This window comes from Globicephala melas, chromosome 9 (genome assembly GCF_963455315.2).
Source record: "Globicephala melas chromosome 9, mGloMel1.2, whole genome shotgun sequence".
NCBI classification, from domain to species: domain Eukaryota; kingdom Metazoa; phylum Chordata; class Mammalia; order Artiodactyla; family Delphinidae; genus Globicephala; species Globicephala melas.
In genome coordinates, this window is record NC_083322.1 from 57056269 (window position 1) to 57070187 (window position 13919).

At 37.6% G+C, this 13919-nt stretch overlaps 1 long non-coding RNA gene across 1 annotated transcript in view; it reads right to left on the reverse strand.

The window, feature by feature from the left end:
• The window catches only part of LOC132597834 (uncharacterized), a 54166-nt gene that overhangs the window by 12199 nt on the left and 28048 nt on the right, over positions 1–13919 (reverse strand). Inside the window, exon 2 of the long non-coding RNA XR_009565202.1 lies at positions 8400–8502. This is a non-coding gene — a long non-coding RNA (uncharacterized lncRNA). The remainder of the gene's footprint in view (positions 1–8399; positions 8503–13919) is intronic.

Here is a 13919-nt window from a genome sequence, read left to right on the forward strand (position 1 = left end):
GTTTGCTAGTATTTTTTTGAGGATTGTTGCATCTATGTCCATCAGTAATATTGGCCTGTAGTTTTCTTTCTTTGTGACATCTTTGTCTGGTGTTGGTATCAGGGTAATGGTGGCCTCGTGGAGTGAGTTTGGGAGTGTTCCTCCCTCTGCTATATTTTGGAAGACTTTGAGAAGGATAGGTGTTAGCTCTTCTTCAAATGTTTAATAGAATTTGCCTGTGAAACCATCTGGTCCTGGGCTTTTGTTTGTGGGAAGATTTTTAATCACAGTCTCAATTTCAGTGCTTGTGATTGGTCTGTTTATATTTTCTATTTCTTCCTGGTTCAGTCTCGGAAGGTTGTGCTTTTCTAAGAATTTGCCCATTTCCTCTATTTCCTCCAGGTTGTCCATTTTATTGGCATAGAGTTGCTTGTAGTAATCTCTCATGATCCTTTGTATTTCTGCAGTGTCATTAGTTACTTCTCCTTTTTCATTTCTAATTCTACTGATTTGAGTCTTCTCCCTTTGTTTCTTGATGAGTCTGGCTAATGGTTTATCAATTTTGTTTATCTTCTCAGTGAACCAGCTTTTAGTTTTATTGATCTTTGCTATTGTTTCCTTCATTTCCTTTTCATTTATTTCTGATCTGATCTTTATGATTTCTTTCCTTCTAACTTCGGGGTTTTTTTGTTCTTTCTCTAATTGCTTTAGGTGTAAGGTGAGGTGGTTTATTTGAGATGTTTCTTGTTTCTTGAGGTAGGATTGTATTGCTAAAAACTTCCCTCTTAATACTGCTTTTGCTGCATCCCATAGATTTTGGGTTGTCGTGTCTCCATTGTCATTTGTTTCTAGGTAGTTTATGATTTCCTCTTTGATTTCTTCAGTGATCTCTTGGTTATTTAGTAGTGTATTGCTTGGTCTCCATGTGTTTGTATTTTTTACAGATTTTTTCCTGTAATTAATATCTAGTCTCATAGCATTGCGGTCGGAAAAGATACTTGATAAAATTTCAATTTTCTTATATTTACCAAGGCTTGATTTGTGACCCAAGATATGATCTGTCCTGGAGAATGTTCCATAAGCACTTGAGAAGAAAGTGTATTCTGTTGTTTTTTGATGGAGTGTCCTATAAATATCAATTAAGTCCATCTTGTTTAATGTCTCATTTAAAGCTTGTGTTTCCTTATTTATTTTCATTTTGGATGATCTGTCCATTGGTGAAAGTGGGGTGTTAAATTCCCCTACTATGATTGTGTTACTGTCGATTTCCCCTTTTATGGCTGTTAGCATTTGCCTTATGTATTGAGGTGCTCCTATGTTGGATGCATAAATATTTACAACTGTTATATCTTCTTCTTGGATTGATCCCTTGATCATTATGTAGTGTCCTTCTTTGTCTCTTGTAATGGTCTTTGTTTTAAAGTCTGTTTTGTCTGATATGAGAATTGCTACTCCAGCTTTCTTTTGATTTCCATTTTCATGGAATATCTTTTTCCATCCCCTCACTTTTAGTCTGTGTCCCTATGTGTGAACTAGGTCTCTTGTTGACAGCATGTAGTGGGTCTCTTGTAGACAGCATATATATCTTGTTTTAGTATCCATTCAGCTAGTCTATGTCTTTTGGTTGGAGCATTTAATCCATTTACATTTAAGGTAGTTATCAATATGTAGGTTCCTATTACCATTTTCTTAATTGCTTCCGGTTTGTTATTATAGGTCTTTTCTTTCTCTTGTGTTTCCTGCCTAGAGAAGTTCCTTTAGTATTTGTTGTAAAGCTCGTTTGGTGGTGCTGAATTCTCTTAGCTTTTGTCGAATCTGAGTGAGATCCTTGCTGGGTAGAGTAATCTTGGTTGTAGGTTTTTCTCTTTCATCACTTTAAATATGTCCTGCCACTCCCTTCTGGCTTGCAGAATTTCTGCTGAAAGATCAGCTGTTAAACTTATGGGGATTCCCTTGTATGTTATTTGTTGTTTTTCCCTTGCTGCTTTTAATACTTTGTATTTAATTTTTGATAGTTTGATTAATATGCCTTGGTGTGTTTCTCCTTGGCTTTATCCTGTATGGGACTCTCTGTGCTTTCTGGACTTGATTGACCATTTCCTTTCCCATATTAGGGAAGTTTTCAACTATAATCTCCTTAAATATTTTCTTTTTCTCTTTTTCTTCTGGGACCCCTATAATTCGAATGTTGGTGCATTTAATGTTGTCCCAGAGCTCTCTGAGACTGTCCTCAATTCTTTTCATTCTTTTTTCTTTATTCTGCTCTGTGGTAGTTATTTCCACTATCTTATCTTCCAGGTCACTTACACGTTCTTCTGCATCAGTTATTCTGCTATTGATTCCTTCTAGAGAATTTTTAATTTCACTTATTGTATTGTTCATCATTGTTTGTTTGCTCTTTAGTTCTTCTAGGTCCTTGTTAAACGTTTCTTGTATTTTCTCCATTCTATTTCCAAGATTTGGGATCATCTTTACTATCATTACTCTGAATTATTTTTCAGGTAGACTGCCTATTTTCTCTTCATTTGTTTGGTCTGGTTGATTTTTGCATTGCTCCTTCATCCTCTGTGTGTTTCTCTGTCTTCTCATTTTGCTTAACTTACTGTGTTTGGGGTCTCCTTTTCGCAGGCTGCAGGTTTTAGTTCCCGTCGATTTTGGTGTCTGCCCCCAGTGGCTAAGGTTGGTTCAGTGGATTGTGCAGGCTTCCTGGTAGAGGGGACTAGTGCCTGTGTTCTAGTGCATAGGGCTGGATCTTGTCTTTCTGGTGGGCAGGACTGCATCCTGTGGTGTGTTTTGAGGTGTCTGTGACCTTATTATGATTTTAGGCAGCCTCTCTACTAATGGGTGGGGTTGTGTTCCTGTTTTCCTAGTTGTTTGGTATAGGGTGTCCAGCCCTGTAGCTTGCTGGTCGTTGAGTGGACCTGGGTCTTAGCATTGAGATGGAGGTCTCTGGGGGAGCTTTCGCCATTTGATATTACGCGGAGCTGGGAGTTCTCTAGTGGACCAATTTCCTGAATTTCCTCTCCCATCTCAGAGGCACAGGCCTGACACCCGGCCGGAGCACCAAGACCCTGTCAGCCACACGGCTGTAGTCCTCCCCTTGGTGCTCTGCGGCACAATCAGGAGAAAACTCTGAGTTCCTGGCTTCTCCCTTTGGTGCTTTCCAAGTCACCCCGATTCTGCCTCCAAAAAGTCCTCTCTCCTTTCCTTCCCTTCTTTCTTGTTAAATTCTATATTTTTATTTATGTAGTTTCAAATATTTGCTACCTGTCCTACATTTTATTCATTGTACTATCTTTTGATTTTTCTTGAAACTTCACTCAGAAGGCCAGGCATTAAAGTTATTTGTAAATCTATTTATTTGGTGATGGGGTCCTTCTGCTTAGGAGAATTCAGGACACGGCTATGTTTTCTATATTTTTCTGTATTTTCTCCTATCTTCTAATACTTTGAGATCTTCAGCCAAGGAACTACTTTTTTATGATTGTCAACAGTTTCCATTCACAAAAGGTGCACAGACGTGCTTTTTTGGGCATGAAGTCTTCAGAAGAGAACATTCTACAAACGTAGACTGGACATACAATGCAGTTTTTTGCATTATTTCTCCTTTGGGATAGAATCCACCAAATTCCATTATTAGTTTAGGTGGCAAAGTAATGAGTGCTTTTGAGTTATTTGCCCCTCTCTGCATCTAAAGCAGTGTGCAATGTAGGCATTAGAAAGCTGTTGTACTCTACAGAGATGCTGAGGGTGTTGTTCCCGTGCTGTGGCTGAGGACTGGCTGCTTGTTTCCCTTTTCTACAGAGACAAGTGAACTTGCAATCAAAATGGGCAATTCAGAAAAGGAAGAATAAAAAGGAAGTAGCCATGTTTTTCTCTTAATTATCCCATTAGACTGCAGCAATTTAGTAAGGTCTGGCGCTTGATTGCGTTCCTTGTCTCCTGAGGAATAGGAGCATTTCCCGTCGTGGCTTGGCTATTGATGCAAAGATTCTGTGAAAACCTTGTTCTTGTCTCATTCTTTCTCTGCCTCATTAACTTGTTCATTTTAATGACTACATCTTCATAAAGTCTAACATTTCAATATCAAATGTTCTGTTCTTAAATTAAGCATTAAAAAATAAGGAAGGGAGGGTTGATCACCATACAGTCTGTCCTTATCTATTTCAACACTTACAATGATTCCACTTCATTATTTGAGAGATGTGCAGGGGTTTACGTATCCCTGTGTCCTTACCATCTATTAATACAACTCCACTTTCCTTTGTCCCTGTATTTGACACACATTTATTGAGCTCTTTCAATGTTCAAGGCCCTGGAGAGAGGCTTTGAGGAAAAGAAGGAGAAGTATCGAACCCTCCTAAAAAGAGCATGTATCTCATTCCCTACATGGGATCAACTTTGAGGAAACCCTGATGAAGAAAGATAACACACACTAACGTAAAGGAGAAAAGACTTGAATAAAGGCCTGGAAGACTAGGAGTAGACACAGGAAATGAAAAGTATATTCGGGGGATTCACCAGACTTGTCTTCAATAACTTGTTAAGCTCTATATTTATATACTTTTCTCTATATTCATTATATCTGCAATTAAAAAATATCAATAAGATTAACGTATACTGGTAATGCTTCAAAAGGAAAGACAGGAGTATAGTTACCAAAAAATGATTGGATGCTCTTAGGAAGCTAAGGACAATTAATTTTCAGGAAGACAATTAAATTGGTATCTCATTTCAGTATAATTTAGACCCATAGTAAGATTAGAAGATATTCAGGTATGATTTTATTATTCTCCCCAAAGAACAGAAATATGGCCTGTGTGTAGGTGTCATTAATTAGCTTTCTCTTATACCCTACTCTAAATGCAGTCTGTCAACATTAATTTTTTATGTCATCCAAGTTAACAGATGTTGAATATTTGATCAATTAAATATGCTAGCTTGTTTTACATGGGAACAAATACCTCTTTGTCCTATGCAATTGATCTTTTTCATCTAAATTAGGTCTTTACAACATCCATAAAAAATTTGATCTGTATAATTCCAATCTATCTAGATTATTTAAAATTTTTTGATTTTATGTCAATTATTCACTCTACCTATAAGGTTTTTTACTCACCATTTACTAAATTATTCAATAAGTATTTATTACGTGCTTCCTATGTGCTAGACACTATTTTAGGTGCTGAGGAGATAGCAATAAACAAGACAAAGTTTCCTACCTTCATGGGACTTAAATTATAGGAGGGGAGACACATAGTAGAAAGAAGACAGAGAAGAAGACAGTACATATGAACTGTGGAGACAAATAAACTAGAATAAAGGGTTTAGGGGATGTAGAGGCCTCTAGGTACTGGTATCAGCCTTGTGTTTGGAGAGGAATGGTGATGAGGTCAGTGGCTCTAGCAGAGGGAAGGGAAGAGGCAGGATATGAATACAAAGATATGAAGAGAGCTGTGCCCTGAGGGCCCTTGTGGACCGTGGGAAGGCTTTGGCTTTTACTCTGCATAAGATGAGAAGCCATTGGAGAGTTTAGGTCAAGTTGTAACATACCTAACGCACATTTTAATAGATTTTACATTTTTAAAAAGTTGTGCTGAGAATAGATTGAAGAGGTGCAAGAGTAGAAACACGCAGATGTGCTGACTATTGCAGTAGTCCTGGCAAAATGATACTGGTTTGGACCAGGTGGTAGCACTGGAAGTTGTGAGAAGTGGTCAGATGCTGAATATATTTTGAAGGTTGGATTATGTAACTTGTTGACTGGGTATGAAGTGTGAGCAAAAGAGAATTCCAAGTTGAGTCCACGGTTTGAAGCCTGAGCAAGCAGAAGGGTGGAGTTGCTGTCTACTGAGATGGGGAAGGCTGCAAAGAGAAGGCTTGCAGGTGGGAGTTAGGAGCTGTGTTATATTTGACATGTTTAACAGACATACAAGTGGAGACATTAAGTAGACAGTTGAATAACTGAGTCTGGAGTTTAGGGGGAGAAGTTCTGGCTGGAAATATAAATCTGAAAGTCATCAGCGTATAGATGGCTTTTAAACCCAAGCAACGACATTGAAGCACGTAGGGAACTAGTGCCCAGAGAAGAGGTGATCTCCCAGGACAAAGCTCTGGAGAATGCAAATGCTGACAGGCCCAAGAGTTGAAGAAGAATCAGCAGAAGAGAGTAAAAATGTGTAGCCAGTGTAGTAGGAGGGTGTGAGACATGCTCTCCTGTATTTGATCAGGGTGGCTCACTGCACAAGTATTTTCAATGAACCCTTTGTGTGTTACTGAATCTTTCCTTTTTCTATGCACTACAGCATTACAGCTACGAAACACCTCCCTGTACCCTTCTCCTTCCATTCCATTCTCTCTCCCCGCAGAGGTCACCGCCACTCTTTTAACGTTGATATTTATTATCCTCGTGCAATATTTTCGTATTTAAGTATAAGGAAGTAATTTTGTACTATATACATGTGTTCACATATATATGTATATATGCATATAATATTATTTTCCAGGTTTTTCAGCTTTTTCTGTGCAACCTGTACATTGCCTTCACACCTCTTGGCTTGTGTTTGCTTAGTAGTATATTTTTAACATGTTGTTACATGTAGTTTGGGGTCATTTTTTAAAATGTGATACCACATTTTATTTTAAGAATATGCTACACTATATTTCCCCAAACACTTTATGCAGGACATTTATGTTTCCAATTTTTGCTGTTTCCAACAATGATGCTGCAGAAATTCACATGCTATCTTTAATGTACCGATGTGTGTGGCTTTCTCTAGCATAAAAGTTCAGAAGTGAAGTTGCTGGTTATACGGTATGTGCATCTTTATCTTATTGAATGTCATTATATTCTCTTCAAAGCGGCTGTGCCAGTTTCCACTGCTATCAGCAGTGAAGGACAGTTCCCTTTGCTGGACTCCTCAGCGATCCTTAGATCTGATGGGACCAAATAACATCCATTGTTGTTTTAATGTTCTTTTTTCTGAGTACCCATGAAAATAAATTCACATTCTCAAAAGTTTACTGTCCTTTGGGGTTTCCTCTTCTGTGAATGGCCTGATCATATCTTTGTCCATTTTTTGATTTTGTTTGCTAATGCTCTACAAATGGGAAAATTCACATTAAATTCTGGTTTTTGCTTTTGTTGAAAAAACAAGATCTGGAAGTAGCCACCAGCTTTTTTACAAGGCAAGAGTTGATGGGAACTCTTGAGCTGAAGCATACACTTTTCACTTTGCCACAGTCTGAAATACTCCTAATTGCATTACTACTAGCCTACTTCACTCATTTATTCTAATCTACCTGACCCCAAGAGGCATCTGAATGGGGGATCCTGTCTTAGAACCACCTGAACCAAGGTAGGGATCCAGGATTAATAGGGTTTCTCTTGAAAATATTGTTTAACAAGGTTAAACACGTAGGAATGCTATTCTTAAAAAAAAAAAAAAAAAACCCCAAAACCCCTTAGTTTATTTTACAGACATATCCCTGCTTTAGGTAATTCCAAAGCATGAAAATCCAGATTTTTAAAAGCAGAAGGTGATTATTCTCCCTGTTCTAAATACTTCTGTAGGTGGATTTTAAAATTTATCAAAACTCACTATGGGATTTCTTTTAACAAAGCAACCTCCCCTAATGCACGTAAAACATGCATTATTATTCATTCAACATAAACTTAACAACCTACCATTACCGCCCGTTTTCTAAAAACATCTATTATGGGAAATTACATGTACACTTAGATTGTGACAACATCTTCAGCTGATTAAAAAAATCATACATTCATTAGCACCTGCCTTACTTAAAGGTTAGAATGATGGCAAAAATAATAGAAAAACTAGAAATGAGAGAAGGAGGAAAAGTATGAGAGGTTTTGAGTGGCAATCAACAAATGAGTTATTCTGGGGCATTTCTTCACTGATAAGAATCTGGGATGCAAGGCTGAGCCCAAGGAAGTGAATTATTTCCCCAGGGCACTATGTCTGCTCTTCTGTTAGCTGCTACCACATAAATATTAATGTCTGTTTTGGGTAGCATAGCCCCAATTACTACACTCACTTCAGGCATGGGTAATGCAGAAAAACAAGATATGATACATTATTAACTTCCTGATGGTCTTTGTACAAAATAAACTTTAAAAATGAATCTACCTAAACTGATTAATTTGTACTATGATGTTATATTGTTATATTATTATTAAAGCAAGTATGAAAAAAATAATCTAAGTTCAAATTGAATACTCTTATCACTTATTTGTTAAATTTCCTTCAACAAATACTTACTGAGTACCTACTATGTGCCAGGAACTAGAAATAAAACCTTCAAAGATCTCTGCTTTGTAGAGCTTATGCAATGCTTGTCCAGCCCATTATATGGCTCTACCGCGTGTGTATTCGGATATATCCTCGGCTACTGCTTACCTGGTATATCTCTACTCCTCTTGGAAGTTTAGTGTTCTTTCTGTCTCCTGTGTTATTTCTTTCTTGTCATTAGTCAGTCCCAAGAAGTGGCAGAATTAGATGCCTGAGGAAAAAGAGAAAAGAGCGTTCTCTAAAAGTGGTGCCATTTCAGAGAGATACAGAAACAAAGGCAAGACAGGCCCACTTGCTACCATACTCCAGGCACTCGCACTTCATCTTCTCCCAGGGAGACTTCAGAAAGGTACGTGCTATGTCTACATGTTTTGATACTTTCTCCTCTGCTAAGCCAAGACTGTTTAGGGCAACAGCTTGATCTTCATTTGATGATTCCAACAATCACACTCAAAGTCACCAGAAGACACAGGGCAAGAAAATCTAAGGGAAAGAAAGTAGAAGGATTCAGAGGTAAATGAACAAAGAGCAAAAAAATGTAAATGATTGTAAAGATTAGGAAGACTAGCAGTTGGGAGATTGAATTAAGATGACTGGCAGAAGCAAGATGCCTCTGGTCCTGGAACTAACAAGGAAGTTTACCAGTTCCTTAATGGAGAAAAATTTGAAGGCTATTAAGAGTTTAAAGCAGTATTTAAGGATATTAAAGAAGATTTTGAAAATATCCAAGTTTTCTGCTTCCTATACCACATTTGAATTTCTATCTGAAGAAACATTCCCTGTACAGAGTACCTGAAATGCATGATAAAATGTAAACATCATCTTTTTAAAAGCATGGCTGAGCTTTTCAGAATGTTCAGGAAATCACCAGAGACCAGAGCTGTAAGGAATCATGATCTGGAAAGATAAATAAGTGCTGGATAAATAGGTGTTTATTATGGGCATATCTGAAAATTCCTTGTGGTTGAGAAGGTGGATTTTGAAGGTCTGTGCATGCAGAGAACAAAAGTCAAACCTGTGAGCTAGATCAGAGACCAAAACAATCAAAAAGTGGTACTTTTAATGGCAATTAAGCTAGGTAGCTAGACAGACAGCTAGACAGAAGAAATCTCTCCATGGGCAATGCCTAACCATATAAATCTAGACATTCCCCATACAAATTTGAAGCTGTAATTCATAGTAATTATATAACCAAAAAGCCCAAGGTAAATATGAATTTTAAATAGTCCCAAATTACCTACAAGAATGACAAAAATGTCATGAAGAACCTAGGGGTAAGATGGCAGTAAAGACACAGACCTACTAGAGAACGGACTTGAGGATATGGGGAGGGGGAAGGATAAGCTGTGACAAAGTGAGAGAGTGGCATGGACATATATACACTACCACTACTAGTGGGAAGCAGCCGCATAGCACAGGGAGATCAGCTCGGTGCTTTGTGACCACCTAGAGGGGTGGGATAGGGAGGGTGGGAGGGAGGAAGATGCAAGAGATATGGGAACATATGTATAACTGATTCACTTTGTTATAAAGCAGAAACTAACACATCATTGTAAGGCAATTATACTCCAATAAAGATGTTAAAAAACCTTACACTCATCAAGAACAATAGAAACTGGGAAAATTTTTTAAAAAATCTTTAAAGTCTTGATAGAAAATAGCTGTCACTCTAGAATACCCAGAAAAATGATTGTTTTTATTTGGAATGAGGGAAAAATTAAAGATGCTTTGAAGCATTAGTAACAACAACAAGAATTGAGTTTACCAGTAGCAAACCTTCACTAAAAGAACTTCTAAAATTATACTTCAGGAAGAAGGAAAATGATCCTTGACGCAAAGTCTGAAATTCAGGAGACAACAGTGAGGAAAAAAAAACTGGTAAGGACAAAAACAGAAAAAACAGAAACAAAACAAAACAAAAAAACTGGTAAGGCTGAGGGAAAAACTAAACAACATTGACTGTTAATAATAATAATATCTCACTGTGGAGTTGAAAATATGGGGGGAAAACTACCTCTCAAGAAAGATGGCTCTTGTGCTTTGAGGCAGCAATACTTAAAAGACATAATTTAGACAGTGTCATACTGACACATGAGTAAGTAAACAAAGCAATGAAATAGGAAAGGGAGCCCAGAAAGAGACCAACATGTATGTAGAAACTTGATATTTGCCTTGGCAGATCAGTGGGGGGAAGATGGACTGTTTAGTATATTGATTTCACAACTGGAAAAAAGCAAATCAAGACCACACCGTGAATTATGACTCACACCATACATAAAATTCAATGCCAGATGGACATACCTGTGGAAAGCAAAACTCCAAAATGCTTGCAAGACAATATAGGAGAATATTCTTCTGCCCTCGATTCACAAAATTATTTCATTTAAGACCATTTACAAAAGCACAGAACATACAGGAAAAGAGTGAAAAATATGTCAACATTTATATCTGGAACTGATTATCATCAAAGACATCATAAAGAGAATAAAAACACAAGCCTCCAGCTGGGAGAAGTTATTTGCAAAACACACAACTGTCAAAGACGAGAAATCAGAACATAGCAAAGACTTCTATAAATCAACCATAAAAAGTCAAACCAAGAGAAAGAACAAAAGGTGGTTCATGGAAGAGTTAACATGAATGGTTTGTGAGCAAATTAAAAGATGCTTAATTGTATTAGCAGTCAAGGAGAAGGAAAATAAAATCACCGTAAAATACCGTCTCACCTCCCACAAACGAGGGAAACAAGAAAATATCTTATTAGAGTACGTGAGGCAACAAGAACACCCTTCGAATACCGGTGAGAGTGGAGATCAGCACAACTTCTTTGGAGACAATTCTCATCCCTTGGTCATGCTTAACAACCCTTTGATGTAGCAGTAACTCTCTAAGGAGTGTGCTCTATGAGTGAGAGAAGAACATACCCCATTTGATACCATGCTTCTACTGTATAATAGAAGTAAAGCAAAAATCACAACATTTGGTATATTCTATTTCTTAGGTGGGTGTTTTATCACTTTTCTGTAAACTGTACCTACATGTTATATATAGCCTTTGGGGGAAAACGAGGTACCTATTAGAAACTATGTATTGTTCTATGTTACAATGCATAAGTAAATCAGTTGGTAAACTGAAATTCTCATTTCATGGTGACTTCATAGCATGGATGTAATGATTCTAAATCTGTCATCTACGTGCAGTCCTGTGTCAAAGACTGTCTCCTCCCCACATAGAGATAGATCTTGGAATTGTAAAGATGCCTCCTTCCACTCCAGTTCAGCCCTGCCTCATTAGCTAGCTGAGAAGGAGATTTGTAGTCCCCTGCCCAGTAGAAGCAGATAAGGCACGCAGTTTTCCTGGGCCCTAGACTCTGTGTGGAGGTGTGGCACCTTTGATTTTACACATCCTCAGCTTCTCCTCCAGAGCACACACGGCAGCCAGCGTGCCAAGATGTGACCTATTCAGACATCAGTAACCTCACAGAACCTGGAACCACCCTCACTTTAGAACCTCAGATACTGCTTCTGGGTCTGGCTTCTTGTACCAGCCTTCTCCTTCTCTTGCGGTGGACTCTTCTACAGACAGCCTTCCCCCTCCTCACCACCATCACCACTTTTCTCTACCACAAGGCTGCTCAGCTTCCAAGTATTTCAGAAAAGTACATAGCTACTGGAGAGGGAGGATCACTGGTGTCACACACCCAGGCTTTACTTGGGCCCTTCAGGAATAATCCACAACAGGGATATCACCTTTCCTGGTAGAGTGAAAGAAGCGAAGTTCCAGAGTTTGATGGTTTGTATCAGGTTAGAAATTTTCCAACATCTTCAACTGTATTTCAATCCTGACATTGGATTGCTTACTAACTCTTGTAATTATTTTATCTGTCTATTTTGATATGCATCGTTTTAGAATTCTGATAGGGTGGGTTGTGATAGCCCCGGCAAGTAGAGTTAATCATCATTAATGCCAGAGGGTTGCAGAAAACATTGAAAGGGGAGAAGCCGCAAAAAAATTCCCAAACCTCATGCCACCGCTTCAAAAATTATTAATTATACACAACTTAAAAGCTTTCATTTGAAGGTGGTTGATTCACTGTGGCTGTGCCGCTATAATCCCCTTTATCCTTAAGATGTTCCGTGGTCTGACACCAACATCACTTTGGCTTGCAACGAGTTAGTCCTGTTGCTTTTCCAATTTATATAAGACATATTTCCTTCTGAATTGATCCCCCTGGACAGTGGTTTCCAGACTTTTTAGCTTGCAAGTCTGTATTTGATTTGAGGTAGACTCATCGCTTTCAAAGAAGTGTTGAATGCCACATAAATATTTAAAGACGATAAAAAGGAGTTTTGAGAATTTGAGGTCGAGTTCTTATACAGCTAAAAAACATGGTTGAAAGTCACTGACAAAGTGTATAGAAAAGCACAAGAATAGAAGACAGACATGTCCTAATTAGGATGTCAGTGTTTTGGTGTAGAATCTTCCAAAATGAATAACACTGTGCCCATCATTCTCTTAAGTTTGGAATAACAAAGCCGACAGCCCTGCACTGACATCTTCTGTTCCACGTGGGCGAGTCATTCTTTTATTCATTGTGTTATTCATGAATATCATGATCCTAATCTGACTCATATTTCAGTAATTAAAGAAAAACTTAGCTATGCTTCTCAAAAAAAACATGTCTCTGCTTTCAGCTTTTTTTCTTTTCTTTTTTTTTTTTTTTTTGGTGTGTGTTCTTCATAAACTTTGGGAGTTTTCACAGTAAAGAGGACTATCAGCTGTAGCATCCTCATTAGGGAGATGCATCTGTTTACACTAGCTTTTTTCAGCAAATATAAGAAGTGTATTAAAAATGCAAAATATGATCTCTGTATCTGCCTCTCCTAGAAACTGCTAAATGTTATCATCCATAATGCATAAGAGTTGGTAACTTTTTGCACATTTTCATTTTCTCATTATTTCCTTTCCCAAACTTAGAAAATTAAGTTGGCAGACTGAAATTTCTCAAAAGCTTCAGAAGGTGGTTTCTTGGTCTTTGAGTCATTGACTTAGCATCAAATAAATTGTAGAAGAGGGGAAGAACTTGGTGAACATGATTAATATAAATAACCATATATGTAAGTCCAAATCTCCCCTTTTTCCTCAAATAACCTTTATCAAGGCTCAGACAATTACCATATTTCCCATTCCACTTAGCTTTATGAATTGGCTTCTGTTAGTTAGTTTGAATTACTATTGTTTTCTTTTTAATTATAAAATAATTATTGTTCTTTTTTGAACATTTGAAAAATACAAGAGACTAAAGAAAAATGTTAACATCTGCTGAATATTCCACCTTCTAGAGACAATAAAAAGCTTCTTCACAGCCTAGGGAACAATTAGAATGAAACAGCAACCTACAGAATTGGAGAAAATGTTTGCAAGTCATATAGCTGATAAGGGGTTAATATTCAAAGTATATAAGAAACTCCTTAAACTCAATAGCAAAAAAAAAAAACCTGATTTTAAAACGAGCAAAGGACTTGAATAGACATTTCTCCGAAGAAGACATACAAATGCCCAAAAGGTGTATGAGAAGATGCCCAACATCACTAACCATGGGGAAACTCACAATAAAACCACAATGAG